Here is an 11830-nt window from a genome sequence, read left to right on the forward strand (position 1 = left end):
GGTGCAGATGCTAATTGCTATAAGCCAAGAATAGCCTCCGGGGTTTTAGATGAAATACTTCTAATTATCTTAAAATATATTTATGGCACTCATGTCTATTCGTATGCGGCACTGTCACTAACCCGCATACGGTATAGACCACCCCGTAGATAGAGCCGCATACCGGTACTATTATTTCCTACAGATGCCTTGGTTCGGTTTTATGCATATTTGAAATGTTCTCTAACTCTATGGTCAGTTTGTGGGAAACAATTCAGATTGTCACGTGATGATAATTAAACCACTCACACCAATCTAATTAATCACATTCCTTTATTACTCGCTAAGTAATAACCCTAAACCCTACTTATTACAAGTAATAAATAATTCCTAATTATAATTCGAGATGCTATCTAATCTATATCATGCCAAGTGAGCCTACTGGGTTCTAACCCTAGTTTTTAAACCGCTGCCAAGCCTCGTAAGCTGAAGTGTTCGGACTAGAGCTTAAAGGCAAAGAATTGGAATTGAAACAATGTTCTCATGGCTACACCTGCAAAGCTTGACTCGAATCTAAGTGGACAATCCATGGATATCACCAAATATCGAGGTATGATTGGAAGCTTACTTTATTTAACGGCTAGTAGGCCCGATATTATGCATGATGTGTGTCTATATGCTAGATCTCAAGCCAATCCAAACTAATCACATTACAAAGCAGTAAATTTGTTTTAAAATATGTTAAGGGTATGTTAAATTTAGGGTTATGGTATAGTAAAACACACGAGTCTAGAACTCATAGGATACACGGATGCTGACTTTGCCGGTGATAGAGTAGATAGGAAAAGCACAAGCGGGACTTGTCAATTTCTTTATGGATCGATAGTGTCTTGGTCAAGTCAGAAACAAACTGTTAGTTTGTAATAATCTAGAAGTCAATAATACGATAATTTATCATAAAGCTTTGTTCATGAATTGAATGTTTATTTATATAGCATTTTGTTGCCTTGAGTATTATTGAATTTATGGATCATTTCGAGTTCATGACTGAAATTGTGAAACTCCATAATATAGATGATATATACTCTTAAAAGGTCACTGACCAAGGTAATTAGCAGGAACACTAATTACCGCGATAAGGTTAGTATGTGGATTAAAAGATGGTTAAGTTTTACAAACCACCTGACACGAGATGTCATTTTAATCACATAGATACATGTTTTAGAAACATGGTATTTGACAGACCCCGAATGAAACATTAAATAGAATTGTGTTCGTGTCATTTATGTTTTCATTCAGTGTCACGTTCTACAGTATGAGGTATTTATCGTTCCCACCGAGAAATATGTATGTGTGATTGTTATCCACCGCTGTCCGTAAAAAGCAGTCATAACGGTAGCTTTTCCATATGTATAGCTTAGCTGAGGAAGTGATAGTTTACCAAGAATACTATTTGTCCCTCGTATCTCTATACGAGCTATAGCATCACTGGGCCCCTTGATAGAGTAAGATTATCTGCTAGCAGTATAATTACAAGAGTAATTATATTTGATAATCTGCTCAAGATCAAGAAAAGATTAAGTTAGCAAGGATGACACACATCTACCTTGAAACTAATCTGATAGCTATGAGACAGAAGAACAGACACAAGTAAATTGTTTACTGGATCGTGATATTGTACAGTACAGCATCATCTGTGTAATTGGATGGTCATGATGTGTTGCCAGATGCCACCCATGACTAACAGAAGTTAAAACAGTTTTAACTCTGTTTACCAACATAACACAGATCCTATTGGGTCACACCATATAGGAGCTACTCGGAGAATCTTACTGATTAATTATAAATTGATTATAATTAATATTAAGATGATTATAATTAATTATACGTGTTATAATTAAATTATAAATGTTATGTAAAAATAACAAGCAAAAACATTGGTTAATTTATAAACGTGTATGACACGTTGTATAAAAGTTAACCGGTTAATTTATAAATGTGCAGGACACATTGTATAAATTATCGAAACAACAAATAACCGCAAGAAAAATATATATAATTATTCAGAATAATTATACGAATATTATTTGTGTTCGGGCCGAGGGCATTCGAGTCTTTTCAGATTCGTCCTTATCCGCATGACACGTCATCGATCCTATCCAGATGACACGTCATCGATACCGAAACAAATAACCGAAAGAAAAAAATATATATAATTGTTCAGAATAATTATACGAATATTATTTGTGTTCGGACCGAGGGCATTCGGGTCTTTTCAGATTCGTGCTTATCCGCATGACACGTCATTGATCCTATCCAGATGACATGTCATCAATCCTATCCACAAGGGCAAAATGGTCATTTCACACCTATGCCACCTTGCATGTGTAGAAGCATGGAGAAGAATGTGGAAGGGTGTGGAAGGGGTATTTTGGTCATTTCACATATAAAAGGATGAGGTGTCAATGGCATATCTTGTAAATAGGCCGAACTTGGAGGGCATTTTGGTCTTTTGCAACCGAATCTAAACACTATAAATAGGGGTGGAGGGGTAGAGAGAGAAAGATATATTCACATATATATATATGCACATTCACATGTATCTTTTCGTGCAGAAACGAATCGGTATTTTCTCTCTTTCTCGGTTTCTCTCCCAAATGGTGTTTCGGTTGAGAAAAGAAAGTTATACGTAGTTGACGTATAATCTTGCGGGTTGTTGTGGAGAATATTTACGGGATCGATGAATAGTGTTTTACCAAATTTAGCGGTATGTCAGTTTTGCATATTGATGAAACTGAGCAACCGAAAATTCGTGTTTACGGGTTTTCGTCTTTTCCCCGTGAATAGTGTTTTTGCATAATTCCGCGGTTTACGGTATTTCTGGCAGAAGAAACAAACCGCTCTCTGGTTAGTCCTGGTGGATAACCGATAGAGGCATCAGACGTCTGATGCTCCGAGTCGATTCCTTCCCTGGTGAGGCTCTACTCGCTCGGTCTGCATTCCAACTGTGATTTGGAAACAAGGTATAAATATGTTATATTAATCTATTTAATTGGTAAGTAGATTAAAGTTTTAGAAATCAATCATGGAGTAGATCTGTAAAAGGATTAAATTGGGTTTTGATGCCAAAGGAATACTGAAGGTGGACCGCCTTGGAAAGTTTCCTGACATACCCCGTTTAATCCTAAGCTTAAGTTGGCCGTAGAAATTTTTGTTCTACGGTCATTCCGCACCTTAAGCCTAAAAGGGGTTTCCGGTTATAGCACCGCGTGAAACCCCAACAGTGGTATCAGAGCACAAGGCTTTCCCGCTGATTGATTTTCTAAAAGTTATAACTTATGCAAATTAAATGCATATACCGCATATCAGTTTAATTCTTACATTTGCAGCTTAAGTCCAAAACCGATTAGAAATGAGATTTTCTTGGATCGGTTCTACCGACTAAGAAAGTTAAATTAGATTTAAGCTTTCTTTATGCTTTCTTATGAAATGTAAATTTTTACATTTCTTGGATCGGTTTTCCGACCGAGAAAGATAAAATAGGATTTTATGCTTTCTTTATGTTTTCGTTTTCAAAACTTTCAACTGCATTTGAGTATATCTAAGAATGTGATGAAGCAATAAAATACCCAAGTAAGAACTGCTAATCTCCACCCGTAAACGACAAGGTTAATGACAAGAAAAGTCTCGACTTTTCGTCTAACCCTTGTTTACGTGTCCTGATAGCTGGCTCAAAGGGGATTTTGTCACGTTACCAAATTACTCTATGCTTTTGAAATGGAAAAATTTAGTGTAAGTTTTTCGCCTTTTCGAAAACCTTCGGATAAGTAAAGTTCATCGAAGAATGTGATGAAGCAATAAAGAACCTGAGTAAGAGCTGTCATTTCCACACAAGAAAGAGATGGTTCTGTCTAGGAAAGATTGAGTCTAAGCGGTCCTCGTGACCCCAATCTTTCCTGGGAGCCCCTTTCACGTGTCATAATGGCTGGCCCAAAAGGAACTTTGTCACGTTACCAAATTGCTTTATGGACCGAAAAGAATATCTGATTTTAAAACATATAAATTGTTTATGTGCTTTAAATGGTATAAATAAGAACTGAGCATAGCTGCAAAATAAAGAATTGATAACTGATAGATTATATACCCGACTTGGTCCTGTATATAAGTAAATTAGATTTACAGCTTATAGTAAATTAGATTTACAGCTTATAGTAAATTAGATTTACTGCTTTAAAATGAAAAATGGGTAAAACTAGATTTACCGTCTTTCCAAGGAACCGTGAAAGAAAATTTTCTTTGAAGAAAAATATGAATGTGGGATCACATTTGACATTGTTTCTTTCTGACTTCCTTTCCACGACTGCTTGCTGAAGCATATGAAAGATGTCTTTTAGGAAAATGTAAATGAGATCATATTCACTATTCTTTCTGTCTGACTTCCTTTCCACGACTGCTTACTGAAGCATATGAAAGAGGTCTTTGAGGAAGATAGGAATTGAATCACAATCGGTATTTTTCTGACAAGCAACTTTCACGTGTCCGTAACGCTGACCAAGGTCAACATTACAAACTGAAAGAAATATACGTGACTCGGTCACATATATAGGTAAATCAGATTTACTGCTATCATATAAAAACGTATAGATTAGATTTACCGTTTTTATAAGAAACCATATAAACTACCTCTACAAGATAGACGGTAGCTAAAGTCAGTTACAAGAACTGACTGCTTAACAAAGCTAAGCGTATCAAAGAGGTACTGATAAGAACAGAAACTAATGGAGATCACATTTCGTATTCAAGATTTCCTTTCCACGACTGCTTAATGAAGCATATGAAAGAGGTCGTTATAAAGATACGAATAGAATCACATTTAGTCATTCTTACATATGCTGAGAAAAGAAAGTAATGGGGATCACATTCGATATTTTAGACTTCCTTTCCACGACTGCTTAATGAAGCATATGAAAGAGGTCGCTATAAAGATACGAATAGAATCACATTAATCGTTCTTTCTAACATAAGATAAGAAAAGAAATGGAGATCACATTCAGTATTCAAGACTTCATTTCCATAATTGCTTAATAAAGCATATGAAAGAAGTCGCTATAAAGATACGAATAGAATCACATTAGTCGTTCTTTCTGACATACCCCTTTGGAGATTGCTGGCACTGTTAAGCATAAACACCAACCCATTAAATATTAAGTAGTATGCCCTTCCCACTCTATCCTCCTCAAACCATTGTTCATTGGTTGATGGGTAAACTACTCAGTAGACATCGCCTTTTACCTTTGGTGGTCGAGGGTTATGTCCGACATATCAAACCAAATAGAGTGAGGTTACTTACCGATGATTTCCAAAACAGTTTTGGGCTCGGGGCAAAGTCTTCGTTAAATACACGTGATGTTTTAACGAAACCAAGAATCACAAAGAGATGTGATTAGCAAGTTTGCTTACCTAAGATAACTAATAGCCATGATATGCATACACTGCCTTGGTTATTAGTGAAAATATGGATCTTGGTCCTACTGCAAACGGGAATAGAACAAATTTGCAGTGGGAGTTTTATTATTGGAATAAAACATTACATGAACAAAGCTAAAATCTTTACTTTAAACGTTGTAGAAATATGGTTAAAGAAACGTCTTTCTCTTTACGCTCTCTATTCGAAAGGTAGACATACGTGAGAAAAAGGAATATATCCTAAATACACCGGTCCCTGCTGAAATAGTAGAGAGCAGCTCTGTCAGTACTCACACACTTCGTATGACAAGTGATGATGAGAAACTGGAGAAGCTTAACTGTCCGTTGAGCCACGAGTTGGCCACGGAAGTTATCCTGAACTCATTTCCTCCCAGCTATTCGGAGTTCATTGTGAACTCCCATAAGCAAGAGTTGGATAAAAGCTTGCAGGAGCTCCAAGGGATGCTGAGGATCACTGATAAAGACATCGAGAATAGCTCTCATGTCCTCATGATCCAAGAAGGTGAGAGTAAGATCAAGAAAGCAAAAGGGAAAAATGGCCATTAAGTACAAAGGCAAAGGGAAGTTGGTTCCGGGAACGAACTCTCCCAAGATAAATGTTTCTACTAACTCTGACTACTATTTTAGCAATAACAAAGGTCACTGGAAGAGAAACTGCCCGGAGTATCTTGGAGATATGAAGTTTGAGAATGTCTCAAGTATTTATGTTATTGAAATTAATGTTGCGACCTCTCTTAATGATTGGGTACTGGATACCGGATCATGTGCTCATATTTGCACGAATATGCACGTACTAAGAGGAAGTTACGCAATAAGGAAGTACAACTCCGAGTTGGAAACGGAGCACAAGTTGCAGCCGTTACAGTCGGTAGGATAGAATTGTACTTGCCTAGCGGGTTTATTCTGGAACTAGAAAATGTCTATTTTGTTCCTACCATTTCTAGAAATATCATATCAATCTCGTGTTAAGAGATGAATGGTTTCTCGTTTGTTATAAAGGACAATAGATGTTCTATTTATAAAAATGAGACATATTATGGATCATCTTACTTGTTAAATGGTCTTTATATGCTAGAAATGGAAAACCCCGTGTTTAACATCAATAACAAAAGACTCAAAACGTTTCATGAAAGTATTGACTTACATGAGACATAAGTTTGAATTCTTTGACGAGTTCATGGAATTTAAGACTAAAGTAGAAAATCAATTGAACAAAAGTATTAAGGCATTATGGTAGGACCGTGGAGGCGAATACTTGAGTTATGGTTTTCAAAACGTACTTAAAGGAATGTGAGATAGTCTCACAACTCACACCTCTAGGAACACCGCAATGTTACAGTGTTGCCAAGAAAATGAAACAAACCATGCTGGACATGATTCGTTCCATGATGAGTGACGCCACCCTCCCAAAATCATTTTGGGGACACGCACTAGATACTGCCGCACTAACGATAAATATGGTTCCATCCAAGTCAGTTGAAAAGACTCCATACGAGTTATGGTTTGGGAAATCCCAAATATGTCTTATCTTAAAAATGGGGTTGCGAAGTATTTGTCAAACGTCTGACGTCTGACAAACTTGGTCCCAAATCTGACAAGTGCTTTTTCGTAGAGTATCCTAAGGAAACGAAAGGATATTACTTCTATTACCAGTCCGAGAACAAATTAGTTGTTGCTCGTCATGGTATACTTTTGGAGAACAAGTTTCTTGCAAAAGGAAGTAGTGGGAGTAATGTAATACTTGAAGAAATTCAAGATACATCACACAATACAATATCTGAACTAGATCATATTAACCCACCTCTTGATTTTTTGGCTGATGGGCATCTGGAAGTACCAAGTCCACAAATAGTTGTGGATGAGGTTCTAGTCTCGAGCTCAAGTGCTTCAACGCAAGTTGAAGTAGAACTGGATCCGCAGACAGTTGTGGATCAAGTTCGACAGCCTGAAGAACAAGTGCTACGTAGGTCAATGAGAACAGTCCATGCACCCGAGAGGTACTTGGGACTGCACGAGGTCTCAGTTTTGACACTGAAGATCCTCTGACCTATGCGGAAGCAATGGATAGGCCTAACTCTGATAAATGGCTGGAGGCCATAAGATCCGAAATACAGTCCATGTATGACAACACGGTTTGGAACCTAGTTGTACCACTTGATGGGGTGAAGCCCATAGCTAACAAGTGGGTTTTCAAAGGAAAACAGACATGGATGACAATATGACTATTTACAAAGCACGGCTAGTAGCGAAAAGGTTTCAAACAAATTCTGGGAATTGATGAAACTTTTTCACCCGTGGCTATGTTTAAGTCAATTCGGATACTCCTAGCAATTGCCGCATTTCATGATGATGAAATATGGCAAATGGATGTCAAAACCGCATTCTTAAATGGAAATTTAAGAAGAGGATGTGTACATGACACAGCCTACGGGTTTTGAAGATCCAGAGAATGCTGGGAAGGTATGCAAACTTCTTGAATCCATTTATTGATTGAAGCATGCATCACGGAGTTGGAATCTTCGATTTGGCGAAGAAGTCAAAAGCTTGACTTCGTCAGATGCGAAGAAGAATCTTATGTGTACAGAAAAACTAGTGGGAGTGTCATCGCCTTTCTTAAATCTTATATGTAGATAACATACTCTTAATAGGAAACGATATTCCTCTATTGCAATTAGCCAAGTCTTCATTAAAGAAAAGTTTTCTCGATGAAGGACTTGGGCGAGGATGTCTATATACTAGGCATAAAGATCTACTGAGGTAGATCAAAGAGACTTATAGGATTAAGTCAAAGCACGTACATTGACAAAGTGCTGAATAGGTTCAGCATGCAGGATTCTAAGAGAGAATTCCTGCCAATGAATCATGGTGCACTGCTTAGCAAGACTCAGTGTCCTTCGACAACTGATGAGCAAAGCACTATGAGTAGAGTACCATACGCTTCGGCTATTGGCTCTATCATAAACACCATGTTGTGCACTCGCCCTGATGTCTCGTATGCTTTGAGTATGACGAGTAGATATCAGGCTAATCCAGGCATAAAGCACTGGAATGCTGTAAAGAATATCATTAAGTTCTTGAGGAGAACTAAGGATATGTTTCTCGTCTACAACGTTATCACCTAATACGAAAGATCATAAACATCATAAGATGTTTATAATTGATTATAAAAGATGTAATTAATATAAAGGTGATGTAAAGATAAGTAGAGTTGACACAGTCAGCAACACAGCTGATCCACTCACAAAATCTCTTCCTCAAGCCAAGCACGAGATGCTTAATGCTTCTATGGGTCTGGAACACATAGAAGATTGGCTGTGAGATTTTCTCAGGATCTACGAGATCTTAGAGAATAAAGAGTTTTGTATATAAGTAGGGTCTACGATGATTGACTCCTAGCTTAAGTGGGAGATTGTTAGTTTGTAATAATCTAGAAGTCAATAATACGATAATTTATCATAAAGCTTTGTTCATGAATTGAATGTTTATTTATATAGCATTTTGTTGCCTTGAGTATTATTGAATTTATGGATCATTTCGAGTTCATGACTGAAATTGTGAAACTCCATAATATAGATGATATATACTCTTAAAAGGTCACTGACCAAGGTAATTAGCAGGAACACTAATTACCGCGATAAGGTTAGTATGTGGATTAAAAGATGGTTAAGTTTTACAAACCACCTGACACGAGATGTCATTTTAATCACATAGATACATATTTTAGAAACATGGTATTTGACAGACCCCGAATGAAACATTAAATAGAATTGTGTTCGTGTCATTTATGTTTTCATTCAGTGTCACGTTCTACAGTATGAGGTATTTATCGTTCCCACCGAGAAATATGTATGTGTGATTGTTATCCACCGCTGTCCGTAAAAAGCAGTCATAACGGTAGCTTTTCCATATGTATAGCTTAGCTGAGGAAGTGATAGTTTACCAAGAATACTATTTGTCCCTCGTATCTCTATACGAGCTATGGCATCACTGGGCCCCTTGATAGAGTAAGATTATCTGCTAGCAGTATAATTACAAGAGTAATTATATTTGATAATCTGCTCAAGATCAAGAAAAGATTAAGTTAGCAAGGATGACACACATCTACCTTGAAACTAATCTGATAGCTATGAGACAGAAGAACAGACACAAGTAAATTGTTTACTGGATCGTGATATTGTACAGTACAGCATCATCTGTGTAATTGGATGGTCATGATGTGTTGCCAGATGCCACCCATGACTAACAGAAGTTAAAACAGTTTTAACTCTGTTTACCAACATAACACAGATCCTATTGGGTCACACCATATAGGAGCTACTCGGAGAATCTTACTGATTAATTATAAATTGATTATAATTAATATTAAGATGATTATAATTAATTATACGTGTTATAATTAAATTATAAATGTTATGTAAAAATAACAAGCAAAAACATTGGTTAATTTATAAACGTGTATGACACGTTGTATAAAAGTTAACCGGTTAATTTATAAATGTGCATGACACATTGTATAAATTATCGAAACAACAAATAACCGCAAGAAAAATATATATAATTATTCAGAATAATTATACGAATATTATTTGTGTTCGGGCCGAGGGCATTCGAGTCTTTTCAGATTCGTCCTTATCCGCATGACACGTCATCGATCCTATCCAGATGACACGTCATCGATACCGAAACAAATAACCGAAAGAAAAAAATATATATAATTGTTCAGAATAATTATACGAATATTATTTGTGTTCGGGCCGAGGGCATTCGGGTCTTTTCAGATTCGTGCTTATCCGCATGACACGTCATTGATCCTATCCAGATGACATGTCATCAATCCTATCCACAAGGGCAAAATGGTCATTTCACACCTATGCCACCTTGCATGTGTAGAAGCATGGAGAAGAATGTGGAAGGGTGTGGAAGGGGTATTTTGGTCATTTCACATATAAAAGGATGAGGTGTCAATGGCATATCTTGTAAATAGGCCGAACTTGGAGGGCATTTTGGTCTTTTGCAACCGAATCTAAACACTATAAATAGGGGTGGAGGGGTAGAGAGAGAAAGATATATTCACATATATATATATGCACATTCACATGTATCTTTTCGTGCAGAAACGAATCGGTATTTTCTCTCTTTCTCGGTTTCTCTCCCAAATGGTGTTTCGGTTGAGAAAAGAAAGTTATACGTAGTTGACGTATAATCTTGCGGGTTGTTGTGGAGAATATTTACGGGATCGATGAATAGTGTTTTACCAAATTTAGCGGTATGTCAGTTTTGCATATTGATGAAACTGAGCAACCGAAAATTCGTGTTTACGGGTTTTCGTCTTTTCCCCGTGAATAGTGTTTTTGCATAATTCCGCGGTTTACGGTATTTCTGGCAGAAGAAACAAACCGCTCTCTGGTTAGTCCTGGTGGATAACCGATAGAGGCATCAGACGTCTGATGCTCCGAGTCGATTCCTTCCCTGGTGAGGCTCTACTCGCTCGGTCTGCATTCCAACTGTGATTTGGAAACAAGGTATAAATATGTTATATTAATCTATTTAATTGGTAAGTAGATTAAAGTTTTAGAAATCAATCATGGAGTAGATCTGTAAAAGGATTAAATTGGGTTTTGATGCCAAAGGAATACTGAAGGTGGACCGCCTTGGAAAGTTTCCTGACATACCCCGTTTAATCCTAAGCTTAAGTTGGCCGTAGAAATTTTTGTTCTACGGTCATTCCGCACCTTAAGCCTAAAAGGGGTTTCCGGTTATAGCACCGCGTGAAACCCCAACACAAACCTCCGTCACACTCTCTACTACGGAAGCCGAGTATGTCGTGGCCGAAAATTGTTGTATATAATTACTATGGATGATGCAAACATTAAAAGGTTATGAAATTAATTTCCGTAAGGTTCCAATCATATGTGATAATACAAACACAATTCAAATATCAAAGAATCCCGTCCTTCACTAAAAATAACACAGAGAAATTAAACATCACTTCATTATAGATCACATTGAAAAAGGGGATGTTGAACTTATCCATGTTGACACTAAAAATCAAATTGCTGATATATTTACGAAACCTCTAAGTGCTCAACAACATAATGAACTTCCTTACAAACTAGGAATGCTATCCTTAGAAGATTAATTTCTAATACATTAATTGCAATAGAAAATAAAATATTCAAATTCAATTCCAAAATCTCTCCAGAAACAACAATGTGAACTCTACCATAACAATGGTCCTGGTACCGTTGCAATGGTGCCCAGCGGCAGACGAAAATTTTGGTTGATTTCCTTCTAGTTTTTTATATTCTTTTTTCCCAAAATCTTTCAGTTTTTGATTGATAAATATTGTGTCAAAAATTACAAT

General features: G+C 36.9%; 1 pseudogene; it reads left to right on the forward strand.

The window, feature by feature from the left end:
- Positions 1–522: 522 nt before the first annotated feature.
- On the forward strand, positions 523–11605 carry LOC144547485 (secreted RxLR effector protein 161-like; annotated as a pseudogene).
- Positions 11606–11830: the final 225 nt, after the last annotated feature.

The sequence above is a fragment of the Carex rostrata genome, chromosome 2 (assembly GCF_964058835.1).
Source record: "Carex rostrata chromosome 2, lpCarRost1.2, whole genome shotgun sequence".
Lineage (NCBI taxonomy): Eukaryota > Viridiplantae > Streptophyta > Magnoliopsida > Poales > Cyperaceae > Carex > Carex rostrata.